Genomic DNA, 15772 nt, shown 5'->3' on the forward strand with positions numbered 1-15772 from the left:
TCCTCCTTGAACCACTTGGATTGCCAAGGGGGATGAGTGTGTCTCTACAGAGATGCTGAGACAACACAAAATGTTCACTTTATCCAAGTGGAAGTGTGGCATTACATAACCTTTAAAGTTTTGGGGCAGCACTTAGGCAGAGAGGACTGCCTCCATTTGGACCCAGATACACTTTGTCTGCTTTGTGATTTTATTTCTTCATGACCCCAAATCATTTCTGCTGCTATATCACACTATAACTTGCATCAGACCTGTCATTTTCTAGTACCTAAAAACATTTTCTGCTGTTAAGTTGTCTTTAAATTAGAGATCTTCCTCTAAATTTCTCAGAGGCAATGTTTCTATCATTTTGTGTATTTATATTTGCAGCTGCCTTTATATGACTTCATGAAATATAATCCCCTGCATGAATTTTCTGGAATCTCTAGAATGACTCTTGCTTAGGATTATTAAAAGAAGAGTTTTGTAGGTTTCTATAGTTTCAACAAAGCAAAAATCTATATATCTATACCTCTATCTAGCTATCTAGCTATCTAGCTATCTGTCATCTATCATGTCTATTATCTCCTGGACTGAGCAATACCTAGACGTTCCCCACTTTTAAAAGCAAGTTACTCTCTTGTACATTCTGTCTCCTCAAAGCACCATATCAGTGGTTTTGAGATAAAAATCTATTTTTTTTTTTTTTTTTTAATTTTTTAAAAATATTTTATTTATTTGAGGGAGAGTGAGAGATATCACAGAGGGAGAGGGAGAGGGAAAATCAGACTCCCCACTGAGCAGAGAGCCTGACATAGGTGGGGCTTGATCCCAGGATCCTGAGATCATGACCTGAGCTGAAGGCAGATGCTTAATCAACTGAGCCACCCAGGAGCCACAATAATAATCTATTTTTAACAAATTGATACTTTGCTCCAAGGTACCAGTGCTTTTGTTTTAATCATTTCTCATGCTATGTGAGTGTTACATATGCACAACCTTCTATATGCTCATAGGTCAGTAGCCACAGGATTAGTTTTATCTCTTTAGATATTAGCACCACTGAATTTACATCAGTGGCATTGCTATACATTTTGGATCCCAAACAAATGTTTATTCAAGGTTTTCCAAGCTACTAGCTAATGACAAAAGGAGCAGATCTTAGCGCTAATGAAATATGGTGGAGATTTACATTGCTTATAAAAAGAAAAGAAAAATAAAACTCTGTTAGGTGCAGTCTATCTCTGCCTATAGCATTCTTATTTACTATTTTAATTTTTTTGCATTTCTACATGCAAATAACAGCCATGAGTCATAAATTATTCATAAGTTCATATGTTGCCTTTCAAACTTTAATAAAAATAATATTATGTGCATGTTTTTATAAATCTAGCATTTTGGAAGAGCTAAACATTTCAGATAATAATACCCCATAAAGTCTTTTGTTGAATCAAGACAAATCTTGGGTTAGTAGAAGGCAGCCATGTCAAAGACCTGTATTTCCCTTTTGATCTCTGTAGATACCAAATCTTACAGGAGCTTTTAGGAGATAGTTACAGCTCTGAGAAGAATGTGAGCATTGATATAAATTTAGGCTGAAGTGTTATAGTAGTTCTGTTTAAACATCTCAAATAGCGTACTTTTTATTTTCTGAATTATTTTTATTATTTAATTTTTGACCATTTTTTGTAACGGTAGTCCTATTTTCTGATGTTTATTATTATTTAAAGATTTTATTTATTTATTTGATAGAGAGAGAGAGAAAGAGCATGAGCCTGGGGAGGGGCACAGGGAGAGAGAAAAGCAGACTCCCTGCTAAGCAGGGAGCCTGAGCAGGGCTCAATCCCAGGACCCTGGGATCATGACCTCAGCCCAGGGCAGATGCTTAACCGACTGAGCCACTCCGGTACCCTTCTGATGTTTATTTTTACATTAAGTCAATTCTTCACCCAGAAAGCTTGGCAAGGCTTTATATTAAAATACCATATACTTAAATTCCATTTCAGACAGAACAAAGTGATATTGAACTTGAGAGGTTTGCTTCTTTTTTTGCACATACTATATTAATATTAATCCACTTATGTTTGTTTGACAAATGTTATTTTAGGAAATATTGCTGCAACTTATCTTGAGATAATATTTGCTATAGAATATAAAATATAAATCAAATTTGAGTTACTCTCCAAGAATAAATGACATGTTTTTGAATAATGTGATAATACTTTTTTAGGCATTTTACACAGAATAATTTTGTTTATGTGCTTAAGTAGTTATTTGCAAGAAGCACTTTGGACCCTTATTTATTCAAGCTATTTGTCAAATATTTAAGACACAGTTTTAAAGAGGGAAATATACCTTACTTGAACAAATCTTTCAGTCGTGAAGAAATTATCAATAGTTTTTAATGCATGTGAACCACAAGAATATCACTTAACAAACCACCTCAACCACTTATTCAATGTCCTGCGTAGCCTGCATAAGTGATGTTTTTGTTTATCACAGAGAGATCTGATACCTTATACTTTGTTCTTATGCTCTCTTTATTAGATTGAAAGTTACTTACAGATTTTTTAAATTACTTGTTAAAAAATAGAAAAGTATAAGAAAATACTTAGTTATATAGATTTCACATTTCTAATATTTTAGTCACTTTTCTTATAAAACGACAATAGAAAAAACATGTTAGTGACAGAAATAACTTTCATAATGGTGCATCAAGACAAAAATTTGTCTTAGCCCCAAATTTTCTATCTCATATTTTCTAGTGTAAATTGTTTTTGCTTTGTCTGTTTGTCTCAGAAAACCGATCATAGCATCCTTTTCTAGAATATTGGAAAAGTCCTTACTGAGTACCAGAAGCATACTGTAATAATAGTATGAATATTTTAATATGGCTAACATTAGTTAATTTGATTAAATTTTTAAGGAACCAATTATATCAATGCTCTCTTTCAAATTTAGTAAAACATGGAAGTTACAGCTCACAAGGAAAATACAAAAAATATATAAAAATATTAAAAAAGACTAGGAATCTCAAATGTGAAGATGAATATAAAAATCCTGAAAGTTATATTGGAAAACATAATCCAGTAGCACTTTAAGGAATAAGGCACCAAAAAAGTTGATTCATTCTAGGAATTCAATGGGAACTAGCTCAATATATTTTTTTAAAAAGCCATTAGTATATTTTACTAAAATATAGATCAAGGTAGAAACAACCTGTGTTCATGGCAGCTAAAACACCTTTGAGGAAATTCTGACACAAATACCTAATAAAATGAGAATAGATGAAATGTTCTATAATATGATAAAGTGATCTAGATCTCAAAAAATAAGTTAGCTATGTTTTTTGGGTTTTTTTTTTAAGATTTTATTTACTTATCTGATGGAGAGGCACAGCAAGAGAGGGAACACAAGCAGGGGGAGGGGGAATGGGAGAGGAAGAAGCGGCCTCCCACCGAGCAGGGAGCCTGATGCGGGGTTCGATCCCAGGACCCGGGGATCATGACCCCAGCCAAAGGCAAACGCCCAACGACTGAGCCACCCAGGCGCCCCTAAGTTAGCTATGTTCTTAATAGTAAATAGGAAAAGAATCATTGTTAAAGTGATGAACTTACTAACATTTTTATTTATTTACTTTGAAAGTTTTTATTTAAATTCCAGTTAACATACAGCATAATCTTAGTTTCAGGTGTACAATTTAGTGATTCAACACTTACATACAACACTCAGTATAACATTTTTAAATAAAATAAGTAGTAAGCATGAACTTGTAAAAGAGGGAGGTAAAATCATCATTATTTACTTATTATATTATTTATACTTGGATATTTGTGAAGTCAATGAGAAAACTATTAGGAATCATGGAATTTAGTGAAACTACTGATGGCAAACTTAATATTTAAATTTTATTTTATAAAAGCTATTTATGAAATTTAAAAGAAGAGATTATATATATAATAGCAACCAAAAATATGATCTAGAAATACACTTAATAAGAAATATATATAAAAGTCAACTGAGTTACATAAAGTAAGATAATAAATGAGGCAAAACTTATTCTTGAATAGGAAAATAGATTACTGCAAAGATGACTTTTTTCACTAAATTTGTTAGCCTAAAGTAAACATAATAAAAAACAGCAGCAGGAATTCTTTTTAAAGTTGATTATGTTGATACTAATATCTACATACAAAATTAAACAATCGAACTTTAAAAATGCTTTTAAAATACTGAGAGAATGTAATATAAATCAAATATTTTATTTGGTAGGCAGATTAATTGAAAGACTAGGAAGAAAACATGGCAATTTAGTATGGCAAATTTAATATGGTAATTTAGTATAATACAGAGGTGTTATTTCAAAAGCATAGGGAAAAAGATAGTTTATTAAATATCTGATTGTTAGACAAGTAGTGAACAGAAACAAATACATTTCAGGTGGATTAAAAACCTACGTAAGCAATGATGTCATAACATTGCTATAAGAAAACCACAGCAAATTCTAACCTTTGGTGGAGGAAGTCCTTTAGAACATGACAAAAGAAAAAGGTAAAAGACATAAATTGAAATATTAATCTCTTAGTAGTAAAAATTCAGTATTCTAAATGGCAAAATGTTCCATAAATATTAATATATAAATATCAGGCTAATAAAGTTGCTGTACACATGAGAAATAAATCATTTTAATATAAAACTGGCTGTTACCAATAGTTGTAAAATCTTAAGCGGGATGGGTGGGGGGAAGAGAATGAAGAAAAAAGGGAATAAAAAATTCTTGGCAGGTTCTCATACATCGACCATGTAAGAGTTGCACTATAAGAAGCAAGAACCCCTCCTCTTCCTCTCTGCCATCTGCTCGGCAGCCACGAAGCAGCAACCTTGCATGAGTGCATCTCCATACATGTTGGCCAGGCTGTCGTCCATATTGGCAGTGCCTGCTGGGAGCTCTATTGCCTGGAGCACAGCATCCAGCCCAATGGTCAGATGCCAAGTGACAAGACCTTTGGGGGAGATGACTCCTTCAACACCTTCTTCAGTGAGATGGGTGCTGGCAAGCAAGTGCCCAGGGCAGTACTTGTAGACCTGGAACCCACAGTCATTGATGAAGTTTGCACAGGCAACTCCCGGCAGCTCTTCCACCTGGAGTAGCTCATCACAGGCAAGGAAAATGCTGCCAATAACTATGCCCAAGGGCACAACACCATTGGCAAGGAAATCATTAACCTTGTGTTGGACCAAATTCACAAACTAGCCCATCAGGGCACAGGTCTTCAGGGCTTCTTGGTTTTCCACAACCTTGGAGGGGGAACTGGTTCTGGGTTCACCAACCTACTGATAGAACATCTCTCTGTTGATTATGGCAAGACATCCAAGATGGAGTTCCCCATTTACCCAAGCAACCCCCTCTCCCAGTTTCCACAGCTGTAGTTTAGCTGTGGACTCCATCCTCACTACCCACATCACCCTGGAGCACTCTGATTGTGCCTTCATGGTAGACAGTGAGGCCATCTATGATATCTGTCGTAGAAACCTTGATACTGAATGCCCAACCTACAATAAGCTAAATGTGTTGATAGATCAAATTGTGTCATCAATCACTGCTTCCCTCAGATTTGGTGGAGCCCTGAATGTTGATCTGACAGAATTCCAGACCAACCTGGTGCCTTGTCCCGGCATCCACTTTCCTGCTCCTGTCATCTCTGCTGGAAAAGCCGACCATGAACAGCTTTCTGTAGCCGAAATCACCAATGAATGCTTTAAGCCAGCTAACTAGATGGTGAAATGTGACCCTCGCCATGGTAAATACATGGCTTGCTACCTGTTGTACTGTGGTGACTTGGTCCCCAAAGATGTCAGTGCTGCCGTTGCCACATTTAGACCAAGTATGCCATCCAGTTTGTGGACTGGTGCCCCAATGGCTTCAAAGTTGGCATTAATTTCCAGCCTGTGGTACCTGGTGGAGACCTGGCCAAAGTACAGTGAGCTGTGTGCATGCTGAGCAACATCACAGCCATTGCTGAGGCCTGGGCTTGACTGGACCACAAGTTTGACCTGATGTATGCCAACCATGCCTTTGTTCACTGGTATGTGGGTGAGAGCACAGAGGAAGGAGAGTTTTTTGAGAAGGATTATGAGGAGGTTGGTGTGGATTCTGTTGAAGAAGAGGGTGAAGAAGGAGAGGAGTACTAAAGCTAAAAATGTCACAAAGGTGCTGCTTTTACAGGATAGTTTATTCTGTTTTAAACACTGAAAAGTTGTGCTGTGATCAGTTGATTTGTATATATTAGTGTATACTTTCATATAAAATTACTGACCTATGCTTCAAAACACAACACTTTATAGGGCACCTGGGTGGCTCAGTCAGTTGGGTGGCCAGCTTTTTATTTTGGTTCAGGTCATGATCTCAGGGTCCTGGGATCGAGTCCACTTTTTGAATCCACCCTCCACGAGGAGGCTGCTTGAGGATTCTCTCTGTCCTCTTCCATATGCTCCATCCCCTGCTCACATACTCTTTCTCTGTATCTCTAAGATAAATAATTCTTAAAACAAACAAACAAACAAACAAGAAACAAAAATACAATGCTTTGTTACATATCAAAGCTGTCCATTTCTCTGATGGGTTTGAATAAAGTATTCCCAGTCTTAAATAAAAAATTTAAAAAAAAAGACAGTTCTGTATGAGGTAATAAAAATAATTCAACTTCACTCATAATTTGAATAATTATGCATAATTCAACTTCACTCATAATTTGAAAATTCAATTTTAATTAGAATTTTCTACCTATCCCATTGACAAAAATTGAAAATAATTTGAATACACAATATTCTCTAGGAAGTTAGAAAGCGAGAATCTTATACATTTTAGGTGGGCATGTCAGCTGGTACAGTATGTTTCAAGACTAATTTGTCAAAGTCTATAAAAAATAAAAATCTTTATGCTAGCAAATTCTATTGCTAAAAATTTATACTACCAATAAACGTGCACTTGTTAATCTAAAGATGTATATTGTACATTTTTTTTGCAATGGGAAACGAATTAGTGCCCATCAGGAAAGAGCTGGTTAAATAAATTATGGAACATTCTTTCAATGGGAAGCTACCACCAATATAAAGAATTAAGCAAATCATATATGCAGATGTATATAGATGTTCAAGATATACTGAAAAGTGAAAAAGTGCCAGAATGTGTGTAGATTGATTTCAGTGGTATATAATTATATACTAAATCATATCCATATGTAATTATGTAGCTATGGAAATACTGATTAATATAAATTTATAATTATATAAATAAACATTATGTAGTATAAAATACATTAAAGAGCATCACTGGAGGAGGATAATCACTTGGGTTTGAATTCTGGCTACACTACTTATTATTTGTGAGATGTTGAACAAGTCATGTAACTTTGTGCCTTATTTTTCTCCTTTGTAAATAGGGATAATAGTAATACTTATCTTCGAGGGCTATTATCAGAGTTTTCTGTTGTGATTTGTCTGGCTTGAGGTATATTAATTTTATTGATCTCAAAGAATCAGCTTTGGGTGTTTATTGATTTTCTATATTTTGCTATTTTCCCTTTCATTGATTTCTACTCCTATCTTTATTATTTTTTTCTGCTTATGTTGAATTTAATACACTACTATAGTATCAAGATAGAAACTGAGGTTGTTGACTTAAGAAATTTTTCCTTTGTTAATATAGCCATTTAATGCTATTCCCTCTATGTACTGCTTTAAATGTACTGCACAAATGTTGGTTATTAGTCTTAGTTTTCATTCCACTCAAAACACTTTGTAATTTTCCTTTTGATTTCTTCTTAACCCATAGTTTATCTAGAAATATGTTATAAAGCTTCCAAGTATTTTTTCCAGTTAATGATTTTAAATTTTAATTCTATTTTTGTCAAAGAACATATTTTATGTGATGTGAATTCCTTTAAGTTTGTTAAGACTTGTTTTATGATCCATAATATGGTTTATATGGTAAGTGTTCCATGTGCACTTATAAACAACATGTATTCTGATATTATTGGGTGGAAAATTCACTTTAATCAAATGTGGACTATTTTTGGCTGTTATTTGGCAAATACTCACTCCTTTTTTGGGGTACCCCCATTTACATGTTGGGTTGATGGAACTTGTCCTCTATTTCACTATTGCTTGTCCTCTGTGTGTGTGTGCATTTGATTCTTTTTTCCCCCCTATGTTCTATTTTGGATTGTTTCTATTACCGTGTCTTCATTTTATTAATATTTTTTGTGCACTGTCTAATCTACTACAAATCATATCCATTGCATTTTTCATATCAGTCATTTTAGTTCTCATCCCTAGAAATTAGATTTACATCTTTTGTAGGCACAGGAAAAGTGCACTCTTTCTCAACAGATAATTTATATATATATTATATATTATATTGGGGGGAGAGAGGAAGTTAACATAATTTTACCTAAATTTAATTCTAATACTTTAATCAACAAATGTTGATTAATTAGAAAATAACATTGCTCCGTGAGAAAGAAATTAACAGTGAAAATTGTAGAGTTTGGAAATAATAGAGACAGGATTAACCAATCAGGAAAAAGATTCTATGTAGCTCATAAATGTTTTTATTTTATTATAAAAACATTTTATAAATACTTGTATTTTGATAAAGGTAATGTGCATGAGCCTGCATAACTTATTTTGATGTCCTTCCAGTGAATTATGTCTTTTCTCTTTTCTTTTTGAATAATTGCACCATTTTAAAATGATCTGAATAAATTTTTAAAAATATATTTATGTCCTCCAGCTTGAAAGCTTCTTAGAATAGTGACACATTCCAAAATCAAGTCCAGATTTCACACCATATGAACAAAATATATTGAATGTTTGGTTTTTGCATTACATGACATTGTGAAGATGTTCTTTTAACTCCAAAAGAGAAAAAAACAAAATTTATTTGGAACCCAATAAACATTTAATTCTCCTATAATACTGTTTTATTGTTCATTATTTGCCTCATCTAGGTAACTATATTTCAGGCTTTTTGAAAACATGATTAATAGTGTTTTATGCATGAAAAAAGGTACATGCTAATTGTTTAATTAAATTTAATTTCACTGGTTCTTTTGTTTCTGCATTTGCATTTTTTGATAATGTCAATAAGATCAAGTCTTCAAACTTGGAAAAATAACATATTTTCAACAACTCTAAAAATTTAACTAAAAATATTTCTGAGACTTTTCTCAGTTGTCTCTGTAAACACATCTGGTGTGATTATAATTCTGGAGTTTCAATAGAGAAAAATTACTTTGTCAAAGTTAAAATTATGTGCCATCTCCCTTAGGTCAATGATTGATTAACAATATTTCAAAAACTGAAAGAATTTTTGTTGATAGGAAATTGTGTGTGTGTTTGTGTGTGTGTGTATTACTCAGGCTATGTTTTAATGGAGAAATAATGAAAAAAATATTAGTAACTCAAATCTTAGCACCAATTTATTTTTTTATTGTGGTAAAAAAACTCAAAACACCGACTTACACGACTTTGAAGTATACAGTATTGTTAACTATATGCACAGTGTTGTACAGCAGATCCCTAGAGCTGCCTTGTATTTTAAAAACAGGACAGCTGTTTTTACTTGCTGCTTTCAAAATTCTCTCTTTGTGATTTTTGACAATTTAATTATGATTTGTCTGTGTGTATGCTTTCTTCTAGTTGGAGTGAATTAAGCTTCTTGACCTTATATATTTATTTTTTCTCAAATTTGAGAAGCTTTTAACCATTATTCCCTCACGTAGTGTCTCTGCCCCTTTTTCTTTTCATCTCCTTCTGGGACTCCTTTGATATGCATGTTCTATTTAATGCTGTCCTTCAAGTCCTTCAGGTTCTCTTCATTCTTTTCTATTATTTTTCTTTTAGCTCCTGTGCTTCAGTAATTTCAAATTCCTATCTTCAAATTTGCTGATTCTTTCTGTTGTCTGGTCAAGAGCTAAAAAGTCTCTCCAATGGATTTTTCAATTCATTTAAATTTCAATTCATTTATTTTATTCTTTAATTCTAGAATTTCAGTTTGGTGGTTCTTCATTGTTTCTATCTCTGATAATATTCTCATTTTGTTCATACATCATTTTCCTGATTTCATTTAATTGCCTATCTGTGCTCTCTTTTAATTCATTGAACATGTCTATGACTTTTTTTTTTTTTTAATTCTATGTCTGGTAATTCATGTCTCCATTTCTTTGGGGTCAGTTTCTTGTGATTTAATTTGTCCCTTTGAATGGTTCGTATTCCCCTGCTTCTTTGTATATTTTGTTATCTTCTGTTGGGACTTTGGAAATTTAAAAAAAAATCAATCACTTCTCCAGTGTTTGTGTTATGGTCTTTGCACAGGGAGGTTTTTCTTCAGTCAGCCCAGCTGGATATTCTAGGGATCTTTCAAGCCTTTTCTGGGGATGTATTCTCTCTGAGTTTATATGTATAATCTCCTTATTGAAGAAGTTTGCAAAGTTCTACTAATGAACACTACCTAGTGTCTGTCTGTGGTACTGTAGACTCTGGTACATGTTGAACATTTTTGTTCTCAGTGGACCCCAACCTGACACCCCTTTCCCGCCAGTACTTAAATGCAGGCAAGATAGAAATCAGTCCCCTGGGCAGCTTCCAAAAAGTCAGAACACTGTATGTACGTTCCACTCCTTTCTCTACCCAGAGAGAATTTGGGTGTTAGTGGTTTCTTCCTAATCATGCCATGACATGACTAGGAGGGGCCTGGTGAGAAAGTGACATGAATTTTCCTACCAAATTTTATGTGGTTGGTTTTGTGTTTGCCTACATTGTAGGAACTTCTTAATTGGTTTCTGGATTTCTCACAAAGGCAATTAGTTGTGAAATGTTAACTTCACTTCTCTGAGGGGAAAACAGGTCTGAGGCTTCCTCTACCATCTTGCTAGCTTTTCTTTCCAAAAATATTTAGGTATGTTATTTCTTATCCTTTGTCAGGTATTTCATATATTTCCATTTTTTCAGGGTTGGTTTCTGAAGATTTATTTTGTCGCTTCGCTTGGGCTATTATCCAAATTTGTACATTCGAAAAAAACATCCACCCCTCCTGGTTTTTATGAACTATGGTTATACAGGGGAAAACCTTTACCAATCACCAGTCTAGCTAGAGAATCTGGGGCCTCTCAAACCTTTTCTGTGGATATGTCTTCTCTGGATTTGTGTGTGTAGATTCCTAATTAGAGGAATTTTCTGGTTAGTTTTTTTTTTCAGGAACTCATAATCCCTTGTATTCTCTGGTATCTTCTGCTGTATGGTGGGTCCTCTGAAGCAGTAACATGCCACCCAGTTCTTTTTTGTTCTTAGCAGCCCCCATATATTTAGAGGATGCCAGATCCCACCCATGATCCAAGAGAAATGGGGCAGAAGCCAACCCATCAAGCAGCCTAACAAAACAGCAAGCAGAATGCTGAATGATGTACAATTCCCTTTCCCTGTGAGGGAAAGGCTACCAAACTATATTGGCCTCTGTCTGCTGTACCATGAGTTTTCTGGAGAAGCAGCATGCTGTATAGCTCTTATTTGTTCTCAGTGGCCCCCAGACATCTACTTATGAGAATAGTATATATACTCAGTGTATACATTTTGGGAAAACAAAAGATTATAAAGCATATGTAACTTCTAATTATGCTCTTATAGGATTATTAACCTTTTCCTATATTTTTTCCCAGGATTTTAATTCAAAAGTAAATAATATTTATATATTTGGTCACAGTTGAGTACTATAAAGTTAATGGAACTCTTTTTCACTGGCCCTTTTAAAATGAAAATATTCCAAGTCAATAGCAGTTTCAAGAGTTCTGAATTCTAGTGGAAGCATAATATATTCTATGATTTATTATAATTTATTTAAACATTTCTCTTTTGATTATCACTTAAGTTGCATAAAATATTACATTCTCAGTTTTGAATACTTAATGCCCAAGTACTTGACTAGTTACCTGATTATTTCCTTAGGTAAAATTCTTAGAAGTATTTCATCAATGTGTATAATTATGTCACTCTTGACATATGCTCTAAGTTTACTTCTAATAAAAGTTTTAACAACTTTTTCATACCCTTGGCTTAGGTTTTCATTAGGGTGTTAGCTTATACAAGACACTAACATGCAGAAGAATGGTTTGTAGTATATTAACAGGAAGTACCATGCATCAATGGGGAAAGACTAGTATTTTTTTTTTAAAGAGTGTTAGAAAAGAAAACAATTTGCACATGTGGGGAAAAAGATATTTAATTAGATATCATTTGGCATTAGTGGAAAATGGGTTAGTCATTAAGTTAAATCCATAAATGGATTAGTCATTAAGTTAAAAATAGAGATGACAATAGGAAAACTATGGGTATACAATTTACATCGAATGTTCAGTGTATAAAAGTAATGAGATTAAAAGGAAAACAGTAGTTTCCAAATAACAAATAAGTATTATAAAAATGATTAATATAAAAGTAGTATACAAAATCTTATAGGAAAAGCATTAATATTCCACTTTTGAAAATGCAAATGGGATTTATCATATCTTTTTAAAGTTGTTCTGAAAAATACTAAAATATTAAAAACAACCATTTTCACATGTTTTTTGAGTCAGAATATTGTGCACAGAAATGAAGGCTGGATCATTAGTAGGTATATTAAAGTGTACTTTTGCATAAATAGAGAGTGATTGAACTAATGTGAGTATAAATAACCAATGTTCTGAAAGCGTATAATAAAATAAATCTCTTTACTTGAACAGTTTACCTACACTGGTCCGGATTACATTAACATATACCAAGTGGAATATCTCCTGAATCAAAATTAATTATTGTGAAATTAATGAAGTAAATCATTATCTCAAATAATGAATAAATTTAGTTATCATATATACTAGATGCAAATTATGAATGCATCATACTATCCATGTACTTCCTTGGGTCAGTCCATTTAGTATGTGATTATTCATCTCTGAAATAATTCTGCTTAAGTAAGTGAAATGAAATCAATGTAGGATGGTTAGGTAGTGTCAGAATGAAGTAACTAATCAGTGTATCATTGTTAAATGGACAATTACCATGATTAAATAGAATTTATGGTTAAAATATATGATTGTCAGGTGAAAACTTGGAAACTTTTATTTTTCTACATAAATATGAAAATAATTTTCTTCTATTACATTAGTGCTATTTATAAAGCACTGTCTCTTGAAGATTAGGTTAGATTATCTCTTTAATCTAGGTAACTCTGTGAGATAAGATTATTTTTGCCATTACAACTGAAAATTGGCTTTTGATTCCAAATGTCAGGCTAAATACAGTGGTTACTTTCAGAACACACGATATCCCACTGAAATGAAATATATATACCTACTTATGTATTTAACTAACCATATGTATATATATATACACATATATATCTGATATATATATCATCCCTCTCCATATATATATGTGAGATATATATCAAGATTAATTACAGTGCTAGGGGAAAAAACGATATCAGTGAAATCAGAAATATTTTTGAAAGATGATAATCATACAGTTCCTGTGTTATTTGAAATGTTTCCTTTTAAATATTTCTATTTGCTTAGCATCAAGTTAGTGATTGGTAATGCCACTGAAATTCTTTGATGATCAACACTTCTTGCACAGAAGGAAGCCTCTGTGGATCTTCCATCTGATCCACAGTTGCTCAGTACTACTTTTTCTTGTGGAATAAGCTTCTTGAGTATAACAATTATTATGCTTTATTTATTCTGACTGTGACACTGTAATTGTAATTGACTTTGGGTCAAATGTCAGCCTTTTCCTAAAAACTCTTCTTTTATTACATTGAGAGTCAGTTTCCTTTTCTTAAATCAATATATCATAGTTTGTACAAGAAACAGTAACTAATTTTGCAAAATAATGGGAAACATCACTTAAAATATCATAAAAAATTTAAGTATCCAGAAATGAACTCAGAAAGTGTAAACCCTTATGGGTCAAAGTATACAACTTTTTTGAATGGTATAAAGAAGACTTAGGGAATAGAAATTAGATTGGAATATTATAAACATTTAATTTCACCTAAACTAATATATGAATTGAATAGAATGCTAACGAAAATCTTGACAGAATATCTTATGGGACTTGAAGCCCATTGGTATCAGTAAAAGTCTGGCAGTAAATAGACAGCATATTACACGGGAGTGATGGAAGAGAGTTTAAGGAAGGGACTACTTACAAAGGTGAGGGTAAGGTTAACAAAAAGTACCAAAAGATGGTGAAGCACCCAAGGACATATATTGTAGAAAACTACTACCATTTCTAGGTCTGAGGGGGAAAGGCCAGAAAGAAATTATCAGTGTCTGACTGCATTTATAGGTATAAGTGCTTTGCTGTAGCAGTCGGTGACCTTGGGACAGGTGTTCAGCCTCTGCTACACAGTAGTCTATCAGGGAGGCAGATGGGGGAATAAGTACTTCAAATTCCCTTTTCTACAGTCACCTTCATTTGCTTCCCATTGGCCAAATTCAAACAAAAACTGAAGGATGAGGGAGCCTGGTTGATGAGTTATATGAAGATTAGCATTCTAGCGCAAACAACAGAGTAGAGAAAGAGAGTGGGTTTGCAGGGACAAACAAAATATTCAGCATCATAATTTTATCTGGAAGAGCAAACACAATATGTTCCAAGAAAATTTTGGTAAAATTTCAATAGGAAAACTTATCTCATAGTACTCAAAACAGTCTAATGTTAAAATAATTTAAAAGGTATTGGAGCACAGGATCACAATTATCAGAAAAACTTTCATAATTTTATTATCAATTTATACATGATAGCAGGAACTTTTCAAATCAATTGGAATAGGATGGAATTTTCGTCAATTGTTTTGGGACTTTTATCCATTTGAGATAAAAATTCTTACCTCATACATTATTCAAATTATAAATAATATGAAACATTTAAATTAAAAAATCTTACAAACTTATTGAAACAAAATAAGGAATTATTAGTAATCATTGTCACTCTCAGTTTCTAGTTTATCAAGAGAATTTTAACAGGTTTGATTACATACAAAATAGTAAAAATTATGTGGTAAGATTATAAATAGATGAAATCATTCTTAGGAAACTAGAAGCAAATATTTGCGATGTATACAATAATGAAGATTAAATAACCATACTCTGTGAAGAATTACTACAAATAAATAAGAAAAGACAGAAAGCCCAGTATTAAAATGTACAGCATATATGGCCAAAAATTCATTAAAAATATACAAATAGTAAATACATAAATAAATCCAACCCTCAGTAAATATCAAGGACATAACAATTAAAATAATTATAATTCATTTTCAAATTTATCAAAAATCTATCAGAATTTACTATTACATGCTATATTAAAAATTTAATTTTTTGTAGTTTCAAGTTTTTATTTAAATTACAGTTAGCTAACATATAGTGTATTATTAGTTTTAGGAGTAGAATTTAGTGATTCATCACTTACATGTAACATCCAGTACTCATCACAACAAATGCCTCCTTAATGCCCATCATCTATTTAGCCCATCCCCATCCACCATCCTTCCAGTAACCCTCAATTTGTCTTCAATAGTTAAGAGTCTGTTTTACAGTTTGCTTCTCTCTCTCTTTTCCCCCTTATGTTTATTTGTTTTGTTTCTTATATTCTACAAATGAGTGAAATCATATGGTATTTGTCCTTCTCTGACTGACTTACTTCACTTAGCATAATACACTCTAACTCCATCCACATCATTGCAAATGACAAG

At 33.0% G+C, this 15772-nt stretch overlaps 1 protein-coding gene and 1 pseudogene across 1 annotated transcript in view; both read left to right on the plus strand.

Moving 5' to 3' along the window:
• Positions 1–15772, plus strand: part of CNBD1 (cyclic nucleotide binding domain containing 1) — a 341528-nt gene that overhangs the window by 316024 nt on the left and 9732 nt on the right. The window lies entirely within an intron of this gene.
• Positions 4951–6294, plus strand: LOC118014991 (annotated as a pseudogene).

The sequence above is a fragment of the Mirounga leonina genome, unplaced genomic scaffold (genome assembly GCF_011800145.1).
Source record: "Mirounga leonina isolate KUSES-001 unplaced genomic scaffold, KU_Mleo_1.0 Mir_165, whole genome shotgun sequence".
Classification (NCBI taxonomy): domain Eukaryota; kingdom Metazoa; phylum Chordata; class Mammalia; order Carnivora; family Phocidae; genus Mirounga; species Mirounga leonina.